The 26,092-nt window shown below is 46.9% G+C and overlaps 1 pseudogene; it reads left to right on the top strand.

Moving 5' to 3' along the window:
• LOC148146286 (putative G protein-coupled receptor 139) overlaps positions 1-20,994 on the top strand; it is a 34,929-nt pseudogene extending 13,935 nt beyond the window's left edge.
• The last annotated feature ends 5,098 nt before the right edge of the window (positions 20,995-26,092 follow it).

Here is a 26,092-nt window from a genome sequence, read left to right as displayed (position 1 = left end):
TCTCCCTAGAGTTCTTGATCTCCTTGTAAATCAAAAACTTATTTATTTGTATCTTAATGACACTAGTGTCTGGCTCTTTGTGCGTGTATATGTATGTGTGTGTCTGTGTCAATGTGTTTGTTATCTGTGTATTTTTGTGACTACGTCTTTCTGTCTGTGTATTAGCCTGTGTGATTATATCCGTGTTTCTGTCTATTTGTGTGTGACTTTATATGTCTCTGTGTGCTTCTATGTGTGCGTCTCCCTATCTCCTTGTATGCATTCTGATAGTTGGTATATTGGGATGCTTACCAATACTTCTGTGTATTTCAATTCCTGCATCTCTGTGAAATGGGGTATCTGTTCTATTGTGAGTGAGTGAGATGAGTTTGGAACTGTCAGTGGGTTTAAATTGAGAATTGTTCTTTACTGAATATTGTTCCTTTCTCGGTTGGTGGGACGTAGATGTTTCAGAATCTCCACACAAGGCCTCCTGGTCCTCACCACATGTCAGGGTGGGGAGATGAGGAAATGGAAGTCAGGAACTCGACCACCTGGCTTGGTCCATTCTGTCCTATTCCAGGCTGTTTCTCATGGAATGGGAGAAGGGGAGAGACGGAGTGAGGGCGGGAGTGGGTGGCCCTGCTGTTAGTGCTGGTGTCGGTGGAGGGGGGAAGGGTGAGGTGTCAGGATGGAGTCTGTCCATTGTGTTGTATCCACGCCGTGTTATTAGTCTGCACGGCTACAGTGTCAGTGACAGAAAAAGTGGGGGAAGGAAGGTGATGAATTCAATCGTGAGAGTGGTCATGCTTGAGCCTTATTTGGAGAGTCAGTGTGATCCTTGTTCGTGGGGTAGGTGCTATAACCGATATACAGCGAGTGTGAGGGAGCAGAGAGAATATACTAACACTTATCCTGACAGAGCGGGGAGGATATTAATCCTTGTCGTATATTGCTGACCAATTCTTCAAATCATCCCAGCGTCTAGGCGAGTCTCCCTGTATGTCTTGTCCAAGTCTATCACTAACAACGCCACAGACACTGTCCGTCAGATCCCACAGAATCAGTTTGGGCGGATCTTACAAATCGCAAGGAGAAGCAAACATTGGTGCATTATATATCGAAACCAAAACTGTCGTGCAAATATTTTGCATCATATCCTCTGGAAATTGGATATGCAAGCATATGCAAGGGGAAACAATGGCCTCGTGGTATTATCGCTGGGCTCTTAACCCAGAGACCCAGGGAAAGTTCTGACTGCCCAAGTTTGAATTCTGTCATGGCGGATGGTGGAATTTGAATTCAATATGTTTCTGGAATCAAGGATTTATGATTACCAGGAATCCATTGTTGATTGTTGGAAAATCTCATCTTGGGTCATTGATTTCCTTAAGGGAAGGAAACTGCTGTCCTTACCAGGTCTGGCCTGCATGTGACTTCGGACCCAAGGCAATGCTGTTGACTCTTAACTGCCCTCTGGCATGGGCAATAAATGCTGGTTATCCAGCGACGCCCTCATCCTGTTGATGAGTAACAAATAATCGTGGGTGTTGCAGTAATACTAGATGGCATCAAGTTGTACCAAAACTGCGTTAACTAAGTGACTGCTAGTGTTGTGAGAAATATATTCCTTAAGTGTGTATCAGGTGGGTTGAAGAGTATGTTGTGAAACAAACTAGAGAGCAGGTTATTTTGGATTTGGTGTTGTGTGGTCAGAAAGACTAATTACTAACCTTGTTCTGAAGCAGCTTTGAGAAATTGGAACATTAATATGTTGCATTTTACATACCATCTGCATGCAATATAGAAAATTTGAACATTACCGTCAAGCATCATGGAAGCCTGGAGGCTAGAGGGTCAAGTTAGCTCCAGTAGATTGGAAAAGTACAATATAATATTCAGTGAGAGACAAGCAATGGCTGTTCCAGTCACAGTCCTACGGCATAGAGACAAGCCCTTCGGCCCAAAGTGGTCCATTCCGAACAAAATGTCCATTCACACTAACACATTTCCCTGCTATTTCCCGGTATCCTTCTAAGCTTTTCCTGTCCATGTATTTGTCCAAATGCCTGTTAAATATTGTTAATGTACCTGCCTCAACCATTTCCGCTGGCAGCTCATTCCATATGCATACCACCCTCTGTGTAAACAAAGTTGCCTCTCATATTCCCTTTTATTCTTTCTCCTCTGACCTTAAACTGATGCCCTCTAGTCCGGGATTGTCCAACATTGGGGAAAAAAAACTGAGTGCATTCACTCTATCCATGCCTCCCATGATCTTATCCACTTCCATGAGATCCCCCTTCAGTCTCTTTAACTCTAAAGTAAAATGTCCTAGCTTGTCAAACCTCTCCTTAAAACCCAGACAATTGAGTCCTTGGCAGCATCCTTGTAAATTTCCTCTGCAGACTTTCCAGTTTAATAACACCCTTCCCTTAACAAAGTGAACAAAACTGAACATAATGCTACAAATATGGTCTCACCAGTAAAGCATAACCGAAACATAACTCCTCAACTTCGGTATTCAATGCCCTGACTGCTGATGGCCAGTGTGCCAAAAACCTTCCTCAATGTCCTGTCTATCAACATTCCGAAGAGAATCGTGCACCTGAATCCCAGGGTCTGGCTGTTCCACTACAACCCTTAAGGCCCAACCATTCACCATGAAACTCAGACCTTGAATTGACTTTGCAAGATGCAAGAACTCACATTTGTCCACATTCAACTCCATTTGCCATTTCTTAGCCCACTTCCTCAGCTGATCAATGTCCTGCTGCAATGTCTGACAACCTTCCTCACTGTCCACGATATCACATTATTTATTGTCATCTACAATCTTATTAATCATGCCTTGTACATTCAAATCTAAATCCTTATACATAAAACAAACAGTAATGATCCCAGCACCGAACACTGAGGCCTCCTGTCCGACAAGCATCCTTCCACTATAACTCTCTGCTTCTTACCATCAAGGTAATTTTGAATCTAATTTCCCCTGTTCCCACTCAATTCCATGCAATCTAACCTTCCAGAGCACCGTACCATGAGAACCCTTATTGAAGGCCTTACTAAAATCAATTGGACTACATATATCACCCTGCCTTCGTCAATGTTGCTGGTCACTTTTCATCAAAGAACTCTAATAAATTTGTCAGCAATGATCTCCAATACACAAAGCCGTGCTGACTGCTCCTAATCATACCCTGCCTTTCCAAATGTATGTTTATCTTATCTCTCAGAATCTTCTCAAGTACCTGACCAACTACAGATGTTCAGTTTACTGGTTTATCGATCCCAGGTTTTTCTTTGCAACCCTTCTTGAATAAGGGCACAACATTTCCTGTCCTCCAGTCATCCGGGACCTCACCCATGGCCTGCGATGATGTCAAAATATCAGCCAGGATCTCACAATCTCTTTTCTATCCTCTTGAAATGATCTTGGATATATCTGCTTAATAGAAATACTGCAAAGTCTGAAACAAAAGTCAATTTCTTTATGGTAAAAACACCCAAGACTGAGAAAGTGATTTAATGATGGTTAATATAACAAATTAAAGACTATATTAATCATAACAAGTGACTTCAGAAGAATTTCAGAAACCTGAGAAATGTCAGAAATTTACAATTCAGAAAAGGGGGGCCATGAAACTGATGAGGAAATCAAAAAGCGAACATGCATGCTAACAAACAGGAACACAAAGAGTGCATAAATCTACATATGTATGTCAAAGGAAACAAAATAGAAGCAAGGTCAAATGTGTAAATTTGTAATCGGGAGATGAGAGGTTATTCTAGAGAACAGGGAAATGGCCAATAAAATAACCAGTTATTTTGCATCTGTCTTCATAGAGGAAGATCCAGAAAATCACCCAGAAATACCACTTGATCATATAGGACTTGTGGAACTAAAGACACAAAGTCAATTCATATCAGTAACAATATAATACTTGAACATGGAGCTGGATGGAGCATTGCCATGTCGACCGAAACAGATGTAATTCATTTCAAAGTGTCAGAAATAAATCAGCAATAGAAGTATTAATTGCACTGTCGATGACTCTCGTTTATTTTCCTGTACATTCCATTGAGGCTGGAAAGCCAGTGTAGGTAAATGGAAGGGAAAAAAACGTGATCCAAGCATGGTAGGTAGATGAATGGAATGGAGCTAAAAATGTGTTGCTGGAAAAGCGCAGCAGGTCAGGCAGGATACGAAGAGCAGGAGAATCGACGTTTCGGGTATGAGCCTTTCTTCATTCCTGAAGCAGGGTTCATGCCCGAAACGTCGATTCTCCTGCTCTTTGGATGCTGCCTGACCTGCTGCGCTTTTCGAGCAACACATTTTCGCTCTGATCTCAAGCATCTGCAGTCCTCACTTTCTCCTCGATGAATGGAATCATTCCAGACATCTAGAAAGGGAAAAAGCGATAGTGCGAAGAAATGCAGACGAATTAACTTGACATCTGTAGAGAAACGTTTGGAATCTATGAGACAGGATGCGATATTGGATATTTAGAAATTAACAGCAACATTAGAGAGAATTAGTATACATTTCTGAAAGGAAATCATACTTCATAACTTCGGAATTTTTGAAGGGTATTTGGAAGAATATATGTAAGTGGAAAGTTAAAGTTGGGTTCACCTTCAATGAAAGGAATCAGAATATCGATGCAATAAAATGGTGAATTAGTGTCATAGTGTCTTGGTGAGCCTGTACCTGGAGTATTGTGTACAGTTTTGGTGACCTAATCTGAGAGAGAATATATTGTGACCACAGAGGAAGTGCAATGGACATTCTTCAGATTCGTCCTTCAGATGGCGAGATTGTCTGATGCAGAAACTCGGCCTATGTTCTCTGGGGTTTCAAAAAATGAGAGGTGATCGCAGTGAAATGTAGAAAATTCACTAAACACATGACAAGGTGGAATTAAACATGTTTTTTTTCTGGCTGTCTACTCTACATTTAAGGCAAATAATGGCAGGATAAGGGACACGCTATTTAAGACTGCAATGAGGAAGAAATTCTTTACTCGGAGAGGAATGACTAATACAGGGGCATGGAAACCTGCTGACACGGCAAGTTTAGGGAGAATCCCCAGGTATTCAACAAGTGTGTCAAGTAGAACAGAACAACCAGGGAATAGGTAGGAGTCATTAGTGACTTGCCAAGTTGCATCTAAATCAACTTTAGTGGTAGGAGTCAGAGGGTGATGGTAGAAGCCTGTTGGTGTGACTGGAGGCTGGTGTATAATGGTGCAACACAGGGATCAATGTTGTGTCCCTTATTATTTATGATTCGGAAATGTCAGTGTTGGACTGGGGTGGACAAAGTTAAAAATCACACAACACCAGGTTTATTCGGAGGCACGAGCTTTCAACTCGCACAACTACCTGATGAAGGAGCTGCGCTTCGAAAGCTAGTGCCTCCGAATAAACCTGTTGGACTATAGCCTGGTGTTGTGTGAACTATAACCTTAAATTTTGTGGTATGTATAAATGGAACATCTGTGAATTTGGACTAGGGGTGGGGAGAGTGTAATAACTAAGTTTGTGTTCGATACAATGATTGACCGGGTGGTTGGCAGTGAGGAGGATGGTCTTATATTACAGGAAGATACAGATGGAATGGTCAGAAGGACAGATCAATAGCATATGGAATGCAATCCTGATAAATATGAGGTGATGCACTTTGGAAGAAGGAAGCAGACAGGGGAGTACTCAGTGAATGGCAGCACATTAGAGAGCTCAGAGGGAGCTTCTCCACATATCCCTCAATGTGACTGGACAGGTTAATACACAGCTGAAAATGTGTTGCTGGAACAGCGCAGCAAGTCAGACAGCATCCAGGGAACAGGAGAATCGACCTTTCGGGCATAAGCCCTTCTTCAGGAAGAAGGGCTTATGCCGGAAACGTCGATTCTCCTGTTCCCTGGATGCTGTCTGACCTGCTGCGCTGTTCCAGCAACACATTTTCAGCTCTGATCTCCAGCATCTGCAGACCTCACTTTCTCCTCGAAGGTTAATACACAAGTTGAGAAAGCAAAGGGGAGCGTAAGCATAGCCTTTATTCATCGAGGCACAGATTATAAGAGCTATGCGGAACTTTGGTTAGGCCAAGTTGGAATACTGTGTGCAGTTCTCGAAACGACGTTACAGGAAGGATGAGTTTGTACTGAAGGGGGTTGTAGAGGAGATTCACCAGGATGTTATCTGGGATGGAGCATATTAGCTATGGAGAGAGGCTGGATAAGATCGGGTTGTTTACTTTGGAGCAGAGAAGGCTGAGGAGGATGTGATTCAAAGGAAGGTTATGAGGGACATTGAGAGGATGGATAGACAGCAGCTGTTCCTTTTAGTCAGAGGGAGAAGAACAAAGGGGATCACATTCTTAAAATATAGGGTTTGAGATTTAGAGGGAAGTTGAGGATCATTTTACACTCAGAGGGTTTTGGGGTCTGGAATGCACTTCCGAAGAGGGAGTTGTCAAGGATAACCTCACATCTGTTACAAAGTACTTGAACGACCTCTTGAAGTGCCATAATATTCCCAGCTATGGACCTTGTGTAGAAAAGTGGGACTCATGTAGACCGTGCTGTACTTATGGTGCAGAGTCTATGCTGCTATGAGTGCATGGTTGTATAAGGTCAATCAATGAGAAGCTTACGACAGGAATTGATGGGTTTCAGAACACTCTATGTGCACAAGGGTAATAAGAGAGAACTTGTAATAGCTTCAATACATCAATGGCAAAATTAAAGGAAACGAACGTGCAGCTTCGTTACAGTCTGAAACCAGAGAATGGGGAATGGAGAAGAGGGAAATGGCAGAACTATGCAGCAAATATTTCAGTTATGTCTCCACAGAAGAAAACAAAACAAACATCAATCTTCCCAGCAATACAAGGGAAGCTTAATCTGGTGAGAGGGAAAAAGGGAGTAGAATACAATTAGCAAATAAACGTTATGGCGAAAATACTTTAACTGAAAGTAATGGGCTGAGACAAAGGCAACAGAGATTTATCAAATGGGAATCATATTTGAGAAACTGACTTTTAGCAAAACTATGGAGAAGCACTCAATGCCATACGATTGGATTTTCAGGAAGATTTTTGATAAAACCCCAATCCTACGATGCAAATTCGAATCCTATGGGACTGGGGCTAACAGAAGGGCATGGGTTTAGAATGGGAGAGCTAACAGGAAGCAGTGAGTAGAAATATTTTTTTTTTATAGCAGAGGACTCGGGAGTACAGCAGGATTCAGTGTTTGGGCTCTAGCTATTTCAAATATACATCAAACGTTTGTTAGAGGGAATCAAATGCAATATTCCCAAGCCTGATGATGGCACTAATCGATGTCGGATTATGGGTGGGGGAGGAGGCTGTGAAAAAAGCTCCAAGATGACTGAGGTAAGTGGAGTGTCTGTGCAAATACAGGGCAATGAAGAGCAATGTGGGTAGATGTGACGTTGTACCCTTTGATGCGAAAAAGAGAACGGTAGCCTACCAGTAGAAAAGGTTGGAAAATATTACTCTATAATGGGACTTATGATTCTTTTTGTTTCAATCTTCACCGACCTCTGCAGTTTATACAGGGCAGTGAGTTCTGAAGCGAGAAGAAAATACTGGGAATGACATTGGGACACTTACCAGTGTACATAGACCCACCAGGGATCTGGATCTCCCTGCACACTCGTCACTGAAAGTATTTTTTGCAGGAACAGAAAGCAGTTAGGAAGGTAAATGGTGTGTTGGACCTTCATTGCAGGGGTATTTGTGTCCAGGTGTCAGGGTGTCTTACTATAGCTGTACAGGCCCTTGATGAGACTCCATCTCGAACATTGTGCAGGATTGTGGGCAGTTTTGGTCTCCTTACCTGATAAAGGACAATGCTGACATTGCGGGAAAGCAGTGAAGGATGACCAGACTGATCTCTGGGATGACAGGCTTGTTATGGGAGCAGAGTTTGGGTCGACTGAACCTATATTCCATGTGCTTTAGCAAAATGAGTGGATACCTCAGTGAAATATATAAAACTCTGACAGGGTGAGACAGATTACAAGCAGGGATGATAATTTTGGAGCCATTTCAGAGGCCATTGAAGAATTTATCACATGTTTGTGCGTCTGGAGTCACTTTTATGCCAGACCAGTAAAGCACGGGAGATTTACTTCCTGAAAGTACATTGGGGAAGTAAACTGATGTTTACGATCATCTTTGGCTTCAGGGTAACTATTACCGACACCAGATTTTATATCTCAGTATTTTATTAATTGTTTTTAACTTCCACCAGCTTCCAGAGCATTATCATTGTCTGGATTAGTAATCCAGTGACATTTCCACAACAGCACCATCTCCACATGGGAACCTATCAGAAACCACACTGAGCAGGTTATTTCTGTGCTGCTTGACAGCTCTGTCAAAAAAAGAACTCCCGCCAAGTTGTGTATCGTGATGGGACTTAGGGCGTGGTAATTGGTCAGATTGTAATTATTCTTCTCTTTTGGGACTGGACATAGTTGAGTAATTTTCCATATTAGCAGGGAGATGTCAGAGTTTGAGCTGGAATGAAACCGCTTCCCCAGGGACATGGCTTGTTGTGCAGCACAAGTATTCAGTCCTATTGCAGGAATGGGGTCAGAGCCCATTGTCTTTGTCGTATCTCCTGTGTTCAGCTGTTTCTTCATGTCACGTGCAGTGAATCGAATTGGTTGAAGACTGGCATCTATGATTCTGTGGGTATCTTGGCGAGGGTGAGGTAGATCATCCACTCAGGATGAGGATTTTGCAGACACTACATCCTTGTCTTTTACACTGAGGGTGCAGGGCTTTTCCGTTATTTAGGGTGGGGATGTTTGTGGAGCTCTTTCCTCCGTCGTTTGTTCACTCGTCCATCATCATTTGTGACTGAATGTGGCAGGACTGCAGAGCTTCAATCAGATCTGTTGGTCAAGTGCGGTAGCTTTTATGAGTTAGCATCAGGTTTAGGTTCATGTGTTTCTGATCTTGACACGTTCACCCACACTCGTCACTGAGCCATAGATCGTGTTGATTGTCATGGCAGACTGAAGGATTATCCCTGGGCAAAAATGTTACAGGTTACAGGAATGGGGTCAGAGCCCATTGTCTTTGTTGTATCTCCTGTGTTCAGCTGTTTCTTCATGTCACGTGCTGAGTCACGTCACGTGTCATGTCACCTGTAACATTTTTGCCCAGGGATAATCCTTCAGTCTGCCATGACAATCAACACGATCTATGGCTCAGTGACGAGTGTGGGTGAACGTGTCAAGATCAGAAACACATGAACCTAAACCTGATGCTAACTCATAAATGCTGTTCTGAATGCTGTTCTGCTTCTCCTGCTGCTGTGGTCTACAGCACTATATGAAAACGCAGTTTTGAGCTGCAATGTCTGCAATGCAAGTCTGTCTGTTCCCCAGTTCACATCGAGACCCATTCGCCAATCAGCCCTGTACTCAGTGACCAACTCTGGTTTCTGATGTAGAAATACTTCCATTTTTAAAAATTTTCATTCTGCTGAGGGTCTTTCCCCGGGTCATGCTTTCAATCTGACACATTCCACAAAAGCATTTAACTGATTTTAATTCAACTGCTTATTTCATCTGAATCTTTTTTCCTTCATGAATGCCATCTTCGGTTTTAAAGTGAATGTGTTGTCCTCTGTTTCTCTCCCTGACCATGATTAAGAGTTCTGTAGTTTCAGGGAAGCCAGCCTTATGTCATTCCACAGCCAATGAAATCTCTGGATTCCCAATAATCTTCACCACATTGTATGTTTTCTCTTTTGGTTTGAAACTGTCCCTTACTTGCTTTATCATTCATGGCTGCCTTGTCCTCGCATGAGTATGTTTTATCTTCTTGCGGATGAATTTCATTATGATAAGAATTATCCCCAGAAACTCCTGCCATTGCTGCTCCATGGTCTTCCCTGCTCGGCTTCTCTTCCAATTAACTCTGGCCAGCTCCTCCCGAATGTCTTTGGAGTTATATTGCTCAATTATAATCACATTATATCAAGAAAAGAGCAATAGATATAAACCGAAAGAAGGAGTTTTGAGAGATGGGACTAGAGAGAACGAGAGACAGGATGTAGATGTGAAGATAAGAAAAATGAGAAAACTAGATTATTGAAAGAATTAGATGTACATCCCTCAATGTTTTGGCAATTTCTGTGTGCTGTGATCCTTTGTACAGTGCATTTACAACAGAGGAATATGTCCAAATGCGGAGTCTGATGCCAGAATTTTCTTCTCCAATAATATGACAGACACTAACTTTTGAAAGACCCAGCAGGCCAATGTAATGGATTCCTGGTGAAAGGAGTATTAACTGAAATAAATTGGGGCACCATAAACACGATTTATAACACAAATCCTGATAAGAATGAGAGACAAGAATAATGAATCCCAGAAAAGGGGGAACGTTGAGAGAAGGGGAACATATTATTTCAGATGAGGATCAAATAATGCTTTAATTCTTTATAAATGTTACACATCATGTGCACCATTTTTCGTTAACTGTGTTCATTATTGTTCATTCATAATGTGTTGTACACATAAAAACAATCTTCCTTATCTGAACACACATTGATTAAACATTGCTTCTGAAATAATTTTTCCTCAATTTCAAACCACCCTGTTGTCGTGCTAACAGGATGCATGAACACCAACTGGCCACCAAAGGACATGACCTACTACCACTAGTTTCCATTCATACAGACAAAGAAGGACACCACTTTGAATCGGACTACACACTCATCGTAGGAAAGGCGAAACAAAGACACGCACGAAATTTCGTAGGGGCATGGCACTCTAACCAAAAGTACATTAATAAACACATCAATTTCGATCCTATCTACTTTCCCTTGAAAAATAGAAATGGAAATGCCATCACCCAACTTAAGACACCAAAACCTATAAATAGAGAGGCGGGACATACCACCAGTATGTCACCGGAGATTCTAACTGGTAATGTTATCTAGGCATGTTGATGAAACATCTGAAAACAAACCGTAAAGCTCAGCGAGCTAACTTACATATTTATAAATTGTTATTTTTCTTTTAATAGTTGAATTTAGGACTTCTCTGTCACTTATGTTTTAACAGATTACGAGGCGAGGTGAGTTTTTCTGGGTGTCTGGTTTTAATTCACAGAGGGGTTCGACAAAATAACAGCTTGAGGGCTTGTTGTATGGGATTAGGAGAGATTTGAACCGATTTGGGGTACAAAAGGTCCCAGCAGATTCTATCACTTGGCAGTTAGTGACCTAGATCTTCAAATAAAACAGGTGAGAAAATTCATTTAATTTTGATTCCTTGTGGTTGGTTAAATTAAAAGAAATAGCTTTTAACATTACTAAGAAGTTCTGGAGTTTGAAGATGATTCCCAAGTGTGCCAAGAAAGTTTAGAAAGACAGAGGAAGGACATACTTTTAAAGTCAGCAAATATATTAGAATTGGGTATTAACCAGGGTCAAAAGGAAAGCTGAAATTGTAATGGAGTTGGTCAAGCACTTTGGTGTATCAGAGAAACAGGCAACTGCAGTAGAGTGAGAAAAAACTTAAATTGCAAATGGACTTAGAAGATAAAGAAAGAGACACAAAGAGAGAAATAAAAAAGAGAAAGAGAATGAGAGGAAAACTAAAGAGAGAGAATTTGAATTTCAGAAGTTTGAAATTAGATAAGAAAGTTAAATTAACAGGATGAAGATAAAGGGAGAATGTAGGGATGTTAATATATTGCCATATTTCGGTGAGAAAAATTTCAAACTCTTTTTTATTTCATTCGAAAAATTGACTCGGCAGATGGTATGTCCAGTGAACTTGTGGGTAATGTTAGTTCAGACTAAGCTGGTGGGCACAGCTCGTGAGGCATGTGCAGCGCTGTCAGATGAGGGATCAAGAGATTATGCAGATGCCAAACACGCTGTTTTGAGTGCTAGAAGCATTTGGACGCAAGTTCAGAAATATAGAGATGGAACCAGGTTAATTTGAAAGAATTAAACAAAGTCATTTTGACAGATGGATGCAGGCCTTAAATATGGATTTGACCTGTGAGGCCTGAAGGGAGATTATTCTGCTTCAGGAGTTTAAAAACTCACTTTCAGAGATGGTAAGAATGTATGTGAACGAATAGAAAGTTCAAGAAGTCGGAAGCGTGGCAGATTTGTGGGCGGCACGGTGGCACAGTGGTTAGCACTGCTGCCTCACAGCGCCAGAGACCCGCGTTCAATTCCCGACTCAGGCGATTGACTGTGTGGAGTTTGCACGTTCTCCCCGGGTCTGCGTGGGTTTTCTCCGGCTGCTCTGGTTTCTTCCCACAGTCCAAAGATGTGCGGTTCAGGTGAATTGGCTATGCTAAATTGCCCGTAGTGTTAGGTAAATGTATGGTGGGTGGCGGGTCGGTGTGGACTTGTGGGGACAAAGGGCCTTTTTCCACACTATAAGTAATCTAATCTAATTTGGCAGGTAAATATGCATTGTTGCATGAAATGAAATTTAGCTTCTGGGAGGTGTTTCATCCTGTGAGGGATAGAAATTGGGAGAAGGGGAGATCCTACACTGCAAAGCATAGAGTAAAGCACACTGGCAATACTTTACCACAGGTGAAAAAAGAAATCCAAGGGGTTTGAAAGGTGGTGAAAGCCTCAGGTGTTCTCACTATAAGCGAGTGGAAAACATACAATTGCAATGCCTATGGTTTTAGAAGGTCACTGTGAAAAGGAGCTTTCACTGCAGTAAGCTGGGACACACCGTGCTGGGGGTTGAAGGAAGACACTTTGGGAAAAGCTGTGGTAAAAGAGGCTAAGCCAATGACATTAGAGAAGCTGGTAAAGGAGACCCCAAGTGGAGCCGAGGAGTTGCAGGAGAGTGCACATCCTAAGCAGGAGCAGTGTATGGAGTCAGTGCCTGATGTCTATAAAGAATTCCCCTCTGTAGATAAAGTTTACTCGGGGGGTGGGGGGGGGGGGGGGGGAGAGGTGTGGAAAAGAAACTTTGCAAGATATGGGATCTGTTCAGTATCTAATAGTTGAGAAGTGAGGCGCCAGAAAAGTATAACAGATCATGCAGAATGCGAAGAGCAGGACAATAGACATGTCAGGCATAAACTCATTGTCAGGAATGTGGCTGGGGGACAAGGGGCCTGAAAGATAAATAGGAAGATAGGAACTGGGCTGGCGGGAGGGTCACTGGGAGGGTGATAGGAAGATGTAGGTAGGATTGATAGTGATATGTCGGAGGGGAGGGTGAATGGATAGGTGGGAAGGAAGATGGGCAATTATGATAGTTCAAGAGGGCGTTGCTAATTTGAATGGTTGGATCTGGGATGAGGTTGGGGAGGGGAGATTTGGATTTTGGTGAATTCAACGTCGATGCTTTATAGTTTGAGGGTTCCAACTGTCCTACCACCTATCCAGTTCACCCTCCTGTCTGACCTATCACCATCAGACACCAACTGCATATACCTATCGCCTTCGAAGCTAGCTTCCAACCAGCTCCACACCCACCCTCCTATTTATTTCTAAAGCCCCCTTCCCCCTCCCTTGCCCACCACTTTCCTGATGAAGGACTTATGCCTGAAACGTCAACTCTCCTTCCCCTCGGATGCTGCCTGTCCTGCTGTGCTTTTCCATCCCCACACTGTTCAACTCTGATCTCCAGCATCTGCAGCCCTCACTTTCTCTCGGCGTCTAATAGTAAGAGATGAAAGCATTTTCACTCTTTCTGACATGTTACTCAAGAGCATGATAATTTGTGGAATTGGGACCGGAATTAAGCATTCCCTAGTGCAACATCAGGTTGGAGTGCCAAGTCAAGGTCGGGAAGTAACAATGAGAGTGAGTAACAGAGTGTCAGTTCCATGAATACAATTTCTAAGGAACGGCTTAGCAGGATTCAAGGTGGGAGGAACAATCCTTGTGGTGGAGAAGGCAAAGGAAATCTAGGGAACTAGGGAGTTAACAAAAATTCAAAGTTTGAGTGAAGATTTGTAGCTCGGGTGCTCGTTGTTGTGGTTCTGTTCTCCGAGCTGGAAGTTTTTGTTGCAAACGTTTCGTCCCCTGGCTAGGCGAAATCATCAGTGCTTGGGAGCCTCCTGCGAAGCGCTTCTTTGATGTTTCCTCCGGTGTTTATAGTGGTCTGTCCCTGCCGCTTCCGGTTGTCAGTTTCAGCTGTCTGCTGTAGTGGTTGGTATATAGGGTCCAGGTCGATGTGTTTGTTGATGGAGTTTGTGGATGAGTGCCATGCCTCTAGTATTTCCCTGGCTGTTCTCTGTCTGGCTTGCCCTATGATAGTAGTGTTGTCCCAATTGAATTCATGTTGCTTGTTGTCTGCGTGTGTGGCTACTAAGGATAGCTGGTCGTGTCGTTTCGTGGCTAGTTGATGTTCATGGATGTGGATCGTTAGCTGTCTTCCTGTTTGTCCTATATAGTGTTTAGTGCAATCCTTGCATGGGATTTTGTACACTACATTAGTTTTGCTCATGCTGGGTATCGGGTCCTTCGTTCTGGTGAGTTGTTGTCTGAGCGTGGCTGTTGGTTTGTGCGCTGTTATAAGTCCTAGTGGTCGTAGTAGTCTGGCTATCAGTTCTGAAATGCTCCTGATGTATGGTAGTGTGGCTAGTCCTTTGGGTTGCGGCATGTCCTCGTTCCGTTGTCTTTCCCTTAGGCATCTGTTGATGAAATTGCGCGGGTATCCGTTTTTGGCGAATACCTTGTATCGGTGTTCCTCTTCCTCTTTTTGCAGTTCTGGTGTACTGCAGTGTGTTGTGGCCCTTTTGAATAGTGTCTTGATGCAACTTCGTTTGTGTGTGTTGGGGTGGTTGCTTTCATAGTTCAGGACTTGATCCGTGTGTGTGGCTTTCCTGTGTACCTTTGTGGTGAATTCTCCGTTCGGTGTTCTCTCTACCATCACGTCTAGGAATGGGAGTTGGTTGTCCTTTTCTTCTTCTCTCGTGAGTCGGATTCCTGTGAGTGTGGCGTTGATGATCCGGTGTGTTTTCTCTATTTTTGTGTTTTTAATTATTACAAAGGTGTCATCAACATATCTGACCCAGAGTTTGGGTTGAATTTGTGGTAAGACTGTTTGTTCTAACCTTTGCATAACTGCTTCTGCTATGAGTCCAGAGATCGGTGAGCCCCTCAAGACACATAGGGTCTTTGACAGTCTTGTAGAACAGAGTCCTCGTCCGTTAGGTATAATTCTTTAAAATTTGCATCTCATATGGATAGTGTGATTAAGAAGGTGTTTAACACACTTGTCTTCATTGGTCAGACCTTTGAGTATCGGAATTGGGACGTCGTGTTGTGGTTGTACAGGATATTGGTGAGAACTCTTTGGAATACTGTGTCCAGTCTGGTCATCCTGCCCGCTCATTCCATAGACACACCACCCTCTGGTGAAAATGCTGCCCCTTCGGTGACTTTAAAACGTTCCCCTCTCATCTTAAACCGATGTTCTCTAGTTTTGGACTCAACGTACTCTTCGAAAATGCCTTGACTGTTAACTTTGATTTTATTGACTTTGATATTATTAAGCTGGAGAGGGTTCAGAAGACATTAACCGGGATTTTGCTGGGAAGGTAAGGATTGAGCTATAAAGGAGGGTTGGGTCGACTGGGACTATTTTCACTGGAGAGTATGAGATTACAGGGTAACTTTACAAGGTTTATAAAATAATGAGGGGTACATATAAACTGGAGGGCTGATGTCTATGCCCTAGAATTGGGGATTCAAAACTGAGGGATATTTTAAGGTGCGAGGAAAAAGATTTACAAAAGTCATGAGAGGTAAATATTTTAGACAGAATCTGGCTTGCGTGTGGAATAAGCTTCCAGAGGAAGTGGTGAAAGCAGGGACAGTTACACCGTTTAAAGGACATTTAGATCAGTACATGGGTAAGACTCAGTTTGGATGGTGCTGTGAGCAGCTGCCCTCACCCTCCCCTTCTCTGAATGAATCTCTGTTGGTTTGCACCCTCTGCCAATGCCTGTGCAGTGGCGTGTGGAGACCAGCAGAGGGTGGCATTGCATCACTTTAAGCACCACAGAGACTGCCAGACCTGCCCCACACAGATACACACAGATACACACACGGGAATGGTTCGGGCACGGCGTGAAGCTCATCTGGTAACTTAAATGAAACATAAAGAAATGTTCAATTCGCCTCGTAAACTGTCAAACTATGAGTGACAGATCTGACAAATTCTACTGTTTAAATAAAAACATCAATTTATTTTTTCACCCTGAAAGTGAATATTTTACATCAACTATTCTCAACTCCCTTTCTCTTAACCACTTATTACCCGACTCCAGCTCTATAGCAATATGTTGTTTCTGGGTCTGCCATTCTCTCATATCTCAGATGCTTCTCAGCCATCAGTTCAGAACAGCACTCACCCTCTCTTAAAGGTACAGTACACACGTTCAGCTTCATCACATTTTTCCCTGGTCAATATAGATAAGTGAACCCTATCTGGATTTCTCTTGCTCTGTGGATTGTCAATATTTCATCTACTCTTGTCTGGTATGTGTCAGCACTTCTGTTGCTCCATTGACAACATGTCATTATTCGACTCTGTTGGTGCTAATATCGCAGTATTTCACTTGCTCACACTCGTGTATGTGGGGCAGGATTTCAGTTGTTTCTTGGGGACTGTGAGGCTATGACAATCTCAATGTTTGTAGATGGCACCGAACGCGGAAGAACTCTGAAGTCGATGGAGGAGAATGTGGAACTGTAACAGGACAATCACACGTTGATGTAGTGTTCATGTTTATGGCAGATGGGGATCAATGCAGAGCTGTGTGAGGTGATGCACTTTGGCAGGAAAGACAATGAAATACAGTTTAAAACAGGCTGTTCCATTATAAAGGGACTGCAGGAACAGAGAGCGCTGAGTGTATATGAGCACAGATTGTTGAAAATGTCAGGACAAGTGGGGAGAGCAGTAACTATCACAGATTAGTTTCAGTATCTGAGCTGTTTACAGGGGGAGGTGTAGGAGGGAATCTCCGTGCCCCCTTCCTGGGAGGTGGTGGTGACGGTGTTTGTGAGCCCACCCTCCTACCCACCGAGACCGTGGGGATTCCATTTGTACCAGCCCAACCAAAAAAGGAGATGGCATCATGGCCAGGGCTTCTAAGTTGAGCCGGGGAGAAACGGAACTTCCAATGGGTTTAAAGTGGGAATTGCCCTTCACTGAACATTGCTCCTTACTCGGTCTGGGGGACGTGGATGTTTCATAATCTCCATACGAGGCATCCCGGTCCTCTCTGCCTCCAACCAGGGTCCTCCCCAAATAGCGGGGGGCGTTGGGTGAGGGAACAGACATTGGGCACTCCACTACCCGGCTTGGCTCTTTCTGTCCTATTCTCGGCTGTTTCTCCTGGAATTGGAGGAAAGGAGGGAGGGAGGGTGGGAGTGAGTGGCCCTGCTGTTAGTGCTGGTGTAGGTGGGAGACAGGTTCATGGTGAGGTGTCTGGAGGGATAAGTTCACAGTGATGTATCCATGCAGTGTTATTAGTGGAGGGGGATAAAGTGGAGGTGGGGAGACAGAGCGAGAGAGAGAGCACGAGAGAGAGAGAGCGCGAGAGAGATGGTGCGCGAGAGAGAGCGAGACAGAGACATAGAGACACAGAGACAGAGCCAGAGAGAGAGAAGTTGAGGCTTGCAGCAGTGAGAGTGTTGGAGCAGGAGCCTTGTTCGGGGGTCAGTGCTATAACAGATATACCGTGAGTGTGAGGGAGCAGAGAAAATACGTTAACCCTTATCCTGACGGAACGGGAAAGGTTATTGATGCTTGTCCTGTATTGCTGGACATTTCTTCAGACCGCAGATACTGCACTGAGCTGGGTGGTGAACTCAGATCATGCTCGGTGGGTCTGGTGGTGTGGCTCCCTCTAGGAAGAGAATGCCTCCCCCCCCCCCTACCCCCAATGCTAGCCACTCCACCAGGACCTCCATGCCCCTGTCGACAAAACGTGGTGCAATTGCCCCTTATCTGCCATGCTCAGGGCAAACTGTGCAGGGCAGCTCCTAACAGAGAAAGATTAACTGTGTGTCCATTGGCCTTTTAAAGATGGCACCAATGTCAGGGATCAGAGAATATCCAGGGGCACCCGGGCGATGGTGAGTACCTCCAGCCATGATGGGTGAGAGAATCGGGCTGGTATTGAATGAGCGGGACACCATGGAGTGGGGTGGATAGTGAATGAGGTGAGTTGGATACAATAGCATCAGGAAATTAGCTCAGCCTCGTGTGAACCATCCCTCTGTCACATTCAAGGAAAATCAAACAAAGATGAAGTATTGCTAGAATCTGCCCAATGAGTCAAAAATTCTTATGAAACTAATTCCCGTTACAAAGATGCAGAACAAATGCTCATCTGACTTCACACAAATATCCGTTTTACCCATCTTTCCCGGGAAGACAGGCTCATATTACAGGATGCTATCGAAGTGTCTACATTTCAGCATTCTGAAACCTGGGAGCACATCCTTCCATGACACTGTATCTCGGTCTCCCCCTCTCTGTCTATACCCCAAACCACTCCCATGTGGTGATATTTAAACTGGTTCCCCTGCCATCTCTCTCTGGCAGTGATGTTCACACCCACAACACCACCTTGTCATGGCACAATGGAGATTAGGGAGCTGGAAATGGATGAGAGCTGCACATCCTGTCACTCCCAGCATGGGTTGCAAGTTTCCCCACACTGGGCAGGGGTCTAATACAGTGTTACTGAGCAATGCATTGGGGCGGTGTACACAGTCCTACATGCTGGGAGGGTAACTGCTCTTGGTTTACAGATGAGTTCACGGTGATTACTGCACAGGTCGCTGTGCTGGTCAGACTATCTGGTTGAAGTTTATAGATAATGCAATGATGTTGTTTTTTGTAACTCCTTATGCTGGTTGGATATTTGTTTCAGGTTCACACATTAGTGCCCTGCTGCGGTATGCACAGCTTCCCGTGCTGGACAGATATCTAGTCTGGGTTAAAAGATTAATGCACTGCTGTGGTCCGCACTTCTCCCGGAGCTGGACAGATATCTAGTCCGGGTTTATAGATCAATGCACTGCTGTGGTCTGCACAGCTCCCCGTGCTGGAAAGATGTATGGTCTGGGTTTATAGATCAATGCCCTGATCTGATCTGTGCAGTGTTCCACTCTGGACAGATTGCTGGATTGTATTGACCAGTGAAATGGATGAATCTGGACAGATTGCTGGGTTGTACTGAGCAGTACACTGGCCTGGTCTGCACAGTGTTCCACGGTGAACAGATATCTAATCTGGGTTGATGGTGTCTGGGTTGGTTCTGTGAGGTGTATTGAGAATGTGGCATAGCTAGCCATTTCAGCTGATCTGGCAATGCCTTTAGTTCCCATTCCTGTGATTGGACCCTCCGTCTCTCACCCCATTAATGTTACAGTGTGTCCAGGCACAGTACATCATGTTGGTGGGGTGGGTAGGGGGAAAGGTGATGGACAGGTTAAGGAGTTCCCCGGAACGTTCTGAACCCTGACATTGTTTGTGAACAGCCGGACGTCAGTGAATTGAACAAACAATAAGATCCCGAGGGAAGAGATCCCGTTCCAGGGAGAAGGAGTCACTGTTCCGAAGGCCCCTCAGGCAGTTAAAGGTGTGAATACGTTTTCCCTGCGTTTACATTTCTTCATCACACAGGATCGAATACAATTTAGACCAAAAGACAGAAATTCCCAAACTCCGTTTGTCTTCAGGAAACTGAGAGAGAATCCTTTAGGACAGCAACGTTTCCACCCTCCGTATTAGGAACTGGGAAGGAGTGACCTGTGTCTGCTCTCGAGTGATCGAGTGTGTGGGAATGTTCTAGAAACCATCTGTCCTTATGGATGTGTCTCTGTGTGTTTGGGGAGGGAGGGTTTCTTGTGGTTTCTGTCACATTTTTGTCAGTAATTCAGACCTTCCCATTAGGTATTCCAGCTCTAATTATTTTAATAAATCCCTGAATACAGGGACACATTTGAAAATCTCACTGGGTCCCCGATCAAACGGGTCCTTTTGCCTCCAGGCACATGGATAATGGGTTTGTTTTCCTTCCTCACAGTTAACGTAGTGACCATCTACGTCCTGCTTTATAAAGATTGTGGATTGTCTCCATGTGTCAGACATTACCTGGGGGCCATGGCAGCGGCGGATCTCCTGGTCATTATCCTCGACCTGATACTGAGACACATTCCCATTGTTTATCGGGAACAGTTTAATTTGCTGAAGGACTCCGTCCCCGTGTGTAATATCCACGCCGTCCTGCTTTATGCAGCCACTGACTGCTCTGTCTGGTTCACCGTCACTTTCACCTTTGACCGGTTTGTGGCCATTTGTTGCCAGAAGCTGAAAAGTAAATATTGCAGTGAGAAAACGGCGGCTGTGGTTCTGGGAACAGTGACTGTGCTGAGCTGTTTAAAGAACATTTTCTGGTATTTTATGCTCACGGCTCGGTATTGGCTGGTGAACGCCCCCTGGTTTTGTGATGTAACATTCGCTGTTCATGACTCCATTGTCTGGGTCACAATCGAGTTCCTCCACCACAGTCTAACCCCGTGTGTCCCATTTCTCCTGGTTCTGCTGCTCAATGTTCTCACCGTCAGACACATTGTAGTGACCAGCAGAGCCCGCAGGAGACTCCGCGCTCACACCAATGGGGACGCGCAGTCTGACACTGAAATGAGAAACCGAAAAAAATCCGTCATTTTACTGTTTGTGATCTCGGCCAATTTCATCCTGTTATGGTCAACGTTAATGCTGTATTCTATATGGTACCGGTTGTATTATTTAGTGGGTAACCCTGTGTATCTCCATGACTTTGTGCTGGAATTGGGCTTCATGCTGCAGCTCCTCAGTTGCTGCACAAACACTGCGATTTATGCCGTGACCCAGACTAAGTTCAGGCAGCAGCTGAAGAATGTGCTGAAATATCCCTTCACCTAAATCCATCCATCAATCAAATTCCATCATTAATCACACCATCTGGGATTTTCTCATTTCAGTTCAGTGTTTCAGCGATGGAGCAGCCTGTCACTATGGTAACAGACTGAGGGTAGCGCTGGTTTGTCCCTCCTTATCCCACAGGGGGGTTACAGGGAAACATTTCAATGTTTCTCACAACTCAGGGGCCAGTGAGAAAAGGCACCATCCCACTAACTGTATCCATCACTTCCATTTATAAACAATAAAAATGTTCTTTAAAGCATGCGAACAGCAGAGTGACCGATGTTGTTGCGTGTCCTTGTGTTGGAGAAGCTGAGCTGGAGAGAGACAGACTCAGCCCCAAGTCCTGGTTCTCAGGGAAGTGGAGGGCACCACGCCTTGAGCTCAGGAGCTGGGTTTAACTCCATCTGTCCCCCCGACTCCAACCTGTCCTCCCCATTTCCTCTCGCCTCCTCTTTCCCCTCATTTCTCTCCCTCTCTCTCACTGCAAACAGTTCCTCTCTCACCACGTCAGGGGGAAAGGGAAGAACCAGGGACACAGAGTGAATCAGACAGAGTGGGAGGGATGGAGGGGGGAAGAGAGATTCAGTCAATGAGAAATGGAGGAAGTTGAGGAGAGAGCGAGAAGAGGGGTGGGCGGGCGAGAGAGGGAGAGAGTGCGAGCGAGAGAAGGGGGAGAGAGAGGGCGAGAGGAAGAGAGAGGGAGAGAGGGCAAGAGAGGGGGGCGGGCGAGAGAGGAAGAGGGGGAGAGAGGGAGAGAGAGGACGAGAGGAAGAGAGGGAGAGAGGGCGAGAAAGGGAGAGAGGGAGAGAGAGGGAGAGAGGCCGAGCGGGCGAAAGAGGGAGAGGGAGGGAGAGAGAGGGAGAGAGATAGAGAGGGTGAGAGAGTGCGAGAGAGGAAGAGAGGGCGAGAGAGGGGAAAATGGTGAGAGAGGGAGAGAGGGCGAGAGAGAGAGGGAGAGAAAGGGGGATAAAGGGCGAGAGAGGGCGAGAGAGCCTGAGAGGGCAAGAGGGCGAAAGAGGCAGAGTGGGCGACAGAGGGAGAGAAGGTGAGAGAGAGCGAGAGAGGGAGAGAGGGCGAGAGGGGGCAAGACGGCGAGAGAGATAGAGGGCGAGAGAAGAGAGAGGGCGAGAAAGGGAGAGAGGGCGAGAGAGAGAGAGGGAGATAGGGAAAGGGCAAGTGAGGGAGAGAGAGGGAGAGAAGGAGAGAGGGCGAGAGAGGGAGAGAGGGCGAAAGAGTTCGAGACAGGGAGAGAGATGGAAAGAGGGCGAGAGGGAGAGAGATGGATATAGAGCTAGAGAGGGAGAGTGGGCGAGAGAGGGAGAGTGGGCGAGAGAGGGAGAGTGGGCGAGAGAGGGAGAGTGGGCGAGAGAGGGAGAGTGGGCGAGAGAGGGAGAGTGGGCGAGAGAGGGAGAGAGGGCAAGAGGGCGAGAGTGAGGGAGAGAGTGCGAGAGAAGGAGAAGCGGTGAGAGAGGGAGAGAGGGCAAGAAAGCGTGAGAGAGGAAGAGAAGGAGAGGGGAGGAGAGAGGGAGAGAGGACGAAAGATGGAGAGAGGGTGAGAGATGGAGAGGGAGCGAGAGAGGGAGAGAGGGCGAGAAAGGTTGAGAGAGGGAGAGAGAGGAAGAGAGGGAGAGAGATGGAGAAAGGGCAGAGGGAGAGAGATGGATAGAGAGCGAGAGGGAGAGTGGGCGAGAGAGGGAGAAAGGGAGAGAGGGCGAGAGAAGGAGAGAGGATGAAACAGGGAAAGAGGGCGAGAGAGGGATAAACAGCGAGAGAGGGCGAGAGGGAGAGAGTGCGAGAGAGGGAGAGAGTGCGAGAGAGGGAGAGAGTGCGAGAGAGGGAGAGAGTGCGAGAGAGGGAGAGAGTGCGAGAGAGGGAGAGAGTGCGAGAGAGGGAGAGAGTGCGAGAGAGGGAGAGAGTGCGAGAGAGGGAGAGAGTGCGAGAGAGGGAGAGAGTGCGAGAGAGGGAGAGGGAGCGAGAGAGGGAGAGGGAGCGAGAGAGGTCGAGAGAGGGAGAGAGATGGAGAAAGGGCAGAGGGAGAGAGATGGATAGAGAGCGAGAGGGACAGAGGGGGAGAGAGGGGGAAAGAGGGAGAGTGGGAGAGAGGGCGAGAGAGGGCAAGAGGGCGAGAGTGAGGGAGAGAGTGCAAGAGAAGGAGAAGCGGTGAGAGAGGGCAAGAAAACGCGAGAAAGGAAGAGAAGGAGAGGGGAGGAGAGAGGGAGAGATGATGAAAGATGGAGAGAGGGCGAGAGAGAGAGAGGGAGATAGGGAAAGGGCAAGTGAGGGTGAGAGAGGGAGAGAAGGAGAGAGGGAGAGAGAGAGAGAGGGAGAGAAAGGGGGATAGAGGGCGATAGAGCCTGAGAGGGCAAGAGGGCGAAAGAGGCAGAGAGAGCGACAGAGGGAGAGAAGGTGAGAGAGAGCGAGAGAGGGCAAGACGGCGAGAGAGAGAGGGCGAGAGAAGAGAGAAGGCGAGAGAGTGAGAGAGGGCGAGAAAGGGAGAGAGGGCGAGAGAGAGAGAGGGAGAGAGGGAAAGGGAGAGAGAGGGCGAGAGAGGGAGAGAGGGCATGAGGGAGAGAGGGCGAGAGAGGGAGAGAGGGCGTGATGGCGAGAGGACGAGAGGGGGAGAGAGGGTGAGAGGGTGAGTGAGGGCGAGAGAGGAGAGATGGCGAGAAAGAGAGGGCGAGAGTGCGAGAGAGGAGAGATGGCGAGAAAGAGAGGGCGAGAGTGCGAGAAAAAGAGAGAGAACGATGGAGAGAGAGCGAAAGAGGGAGAGGGGCCGAGAAAGGGAGAGAAGGCGAGAGAGGGTGACAGATGGAGAGAGGGAGAGAGAGGGGGGTAGACGAGAGAGGGAGAGAGTGAGAGCGAGAGAGGGGGCAGGCGAGAGAGGGTGAGGGGGGAGAGGACCGAAGAGGAGAGAAGGCGAGAGAGGGTAAGATAGCGAGAGGGAGAGATGGCGAGAGAGAGAGAGGACGAATTAGGGAGAGAGGGCGAGAGAACGAGAGAGGGCGAGAGAACGAGAGAGGGAGAGAGGGTGAGAGAGGGAGAGAGGGCGAGAGAGGGCGAGAGAGCGAAAGAGGTAGATATTGGGTGAGAGAGGGAGAGACGGCGAGAGAGCTAGAGAGGGAGAGAAAGGGAGAGAGGGAGTGAGAGGGAGAGAGGACGAGAGAGGGCGAGAGGGTGAGAGAGAGGGAGAGAGTGCAAGAGAGGGAGAAGCGGCAAGAGAGGGGGAGAGGGCGAAAGAGGGAGAGGTCGAGAGAGGGCGAGAGGACGAGAGGGAGAGAGGTCAAAAGAGGGCGAGAGAGGGAACAAAGGCGAGAGAGGGAAGGAGAGGGAGAGAGGGCGAAAGAGGGAGAGAGGGCGAAAGAGGCAAAGAGAGTGAGAGAGGGTGAGAGGGCGAGAGAGGGAGAAAGGGAGAGAGGGCGAGAGAAGGAGTGAGGATGAAACAGGGAAAGAGGGCGAGAGTGGGATAAACAGCGAGAGAGGGCGAGAGGGCAAGAAATGGAGAGTGGGCGAGAGTGGGCGAGAGTGCGAGAGAAGGAGAAGCGGTGAGAGAGGGAGAGAGGGCAAGAAAGCGTGAGAGAGGAAGAGAAGGAGAGGGGAGGAGAGAGGGAGAGAGGATGAAAGATGGAGAGAGGGTGAGAGATGGAGAGGGAGCGAGAGAGGGAGAGAGGGCGAGAAAGGTCGAGAGAGGGAGTGTGGGCGAGAAAGCGCGAGAGTGGGAGAGAAGGCGAGAGAGGGTGTGAGGGCGAAAGAGGGCAAGAGAAAGACAGAGGGCGGGAGGAGGTGAGAGGGCGAGAGAAGGGAGAGAGGGTGAGAGTGAGGGAGAATGTGCGAGAGAGGGGAACAGTGGCGAGAGAGGAGAGAGGGCAAAAACGCGCGAGAGAGGGAGAGTGGCAGAGAGGGCGAGAGATGGAGAGAGGACAAAAGAGGGAGAGAGGGCGAGAGAGGGAGGGGGACTAGAAAGGCAGAGAGAGCGAGAGAGGGAGAGAGGGCGAGAGCAAGAGAGCACAAAGGAGGGAGGGGGAGAGAGGGAGAGAGGGCGAGAGAGGGAGAGACGGGGAGAGTGGGCGAGAGGGCGAGAGAGGGAGAGAGAGGGAGAGAGGGCGAAAGTGGGAGAGAGGGCAAAGAAAGACAGAGGGCGAGAGAGGGAGAGAGGGAGAAAGAGTTCGAGAGAGGGAGAGTGGGCGAGAGAGGGAGAGAGAGGGTGAGAGGGCGAGAAAGGCGAGAGGGCAAGACAGGGTGAGAGAAGGTGAGAGAGGGGGAGAGGACGAGAGGGAGAGAGGTCAAACGAGGGAGAGAGGGCAAGAGAGGGCGAAACGGTGAGAGCGGGGGGCGAGCAAGATCGAGAGAGGGATAGAGAGGGAGAATGGGAGAGAGATGGAGAGAGGGCGAGAGAGAGCGAGAGAGGGTGGGAGGAGGAGAGGGCGAGAGAGGGCGAAAGAGCCAGAGCGGCCGAAACAGGCAGAGAGAATGAGACAGGGCGAAAGGGCAAAAGAGGGAGAGAGGGTGAGAGAGCGAGTGTGGGCGAGAGAGAGAGGGAGAGATGTAGAAATGGAGAGAGGAAGAGAGAACAAAAGAGGGAGAGAGGACGAGAGAGGGAGAGATGGCGAGGGGGGAGAGAGAGCGAAAGAGGGAGTGAGGGCGAGAGAGGGTGAAAGAGGGAGAAAGGGAAAGAGAGGAAGAGAGGAGAGAAGGGAGAGAGGGAGAGAGGGCGAGAGAGGAAGAGAGAGAGGGGGCGAGAGAGGGAGGGGGGCTAGAGAGGGAGAGATGGCGAGAAAGGTCGAGAGAGGCATAAAGAGGAAGAGAGGGAGAGAGATAGAGAAAGGGTAGAGGAGAGAGATGGATAGAGAGCGAGAGGGAGAGTGGGGGAGAGAGGGCGAAAGAGGGAGAGAGGGCAAAGTGGGAAAACGGGTGAGAGAGGGAGAGAGGGCGAGGGGGGAGAGTGGGCAAGAGGGCGAGAGATGGAGAGATAAGGAGAGAAAGCAAAAGTGGGAGAGGGCGAGAGAAAGACAGAGGGTGAGAGAGGGAGAGAGGGCGAGAGAGGACGAGAGAGGGAGAGAGGGCGAGAGAGGACGAGAGGGTGAGAGAGAGGGTGAGCGGGCTAGAGAGGGAGAGAGGGGGAGAGAAG

The sequence above is a fragment of the Chiloscyllium plagiosum genome, unplaced genomic scaffold, assembly GCF_037043375.1.
Source record: "Chiloscyllium plagiosum isolate Xiang-an unplaced genomic scaffold, Cpla_swu_hap1 HiC_scaffold_21, whole genome shotgun sequence".
Classification (NCBI taxonomy): Eukaryota; Metazoa; Chordata; class Chondrichthyes; order Orectolobiformes; family Hemiscylliidae; genus Chiloscyllium; species Chiloscyllium plagiosum.
Note: the sequence above shows the minus strand (reverse complement) of the source record. Positions and strands in the feature narration are given on the sequence as shown.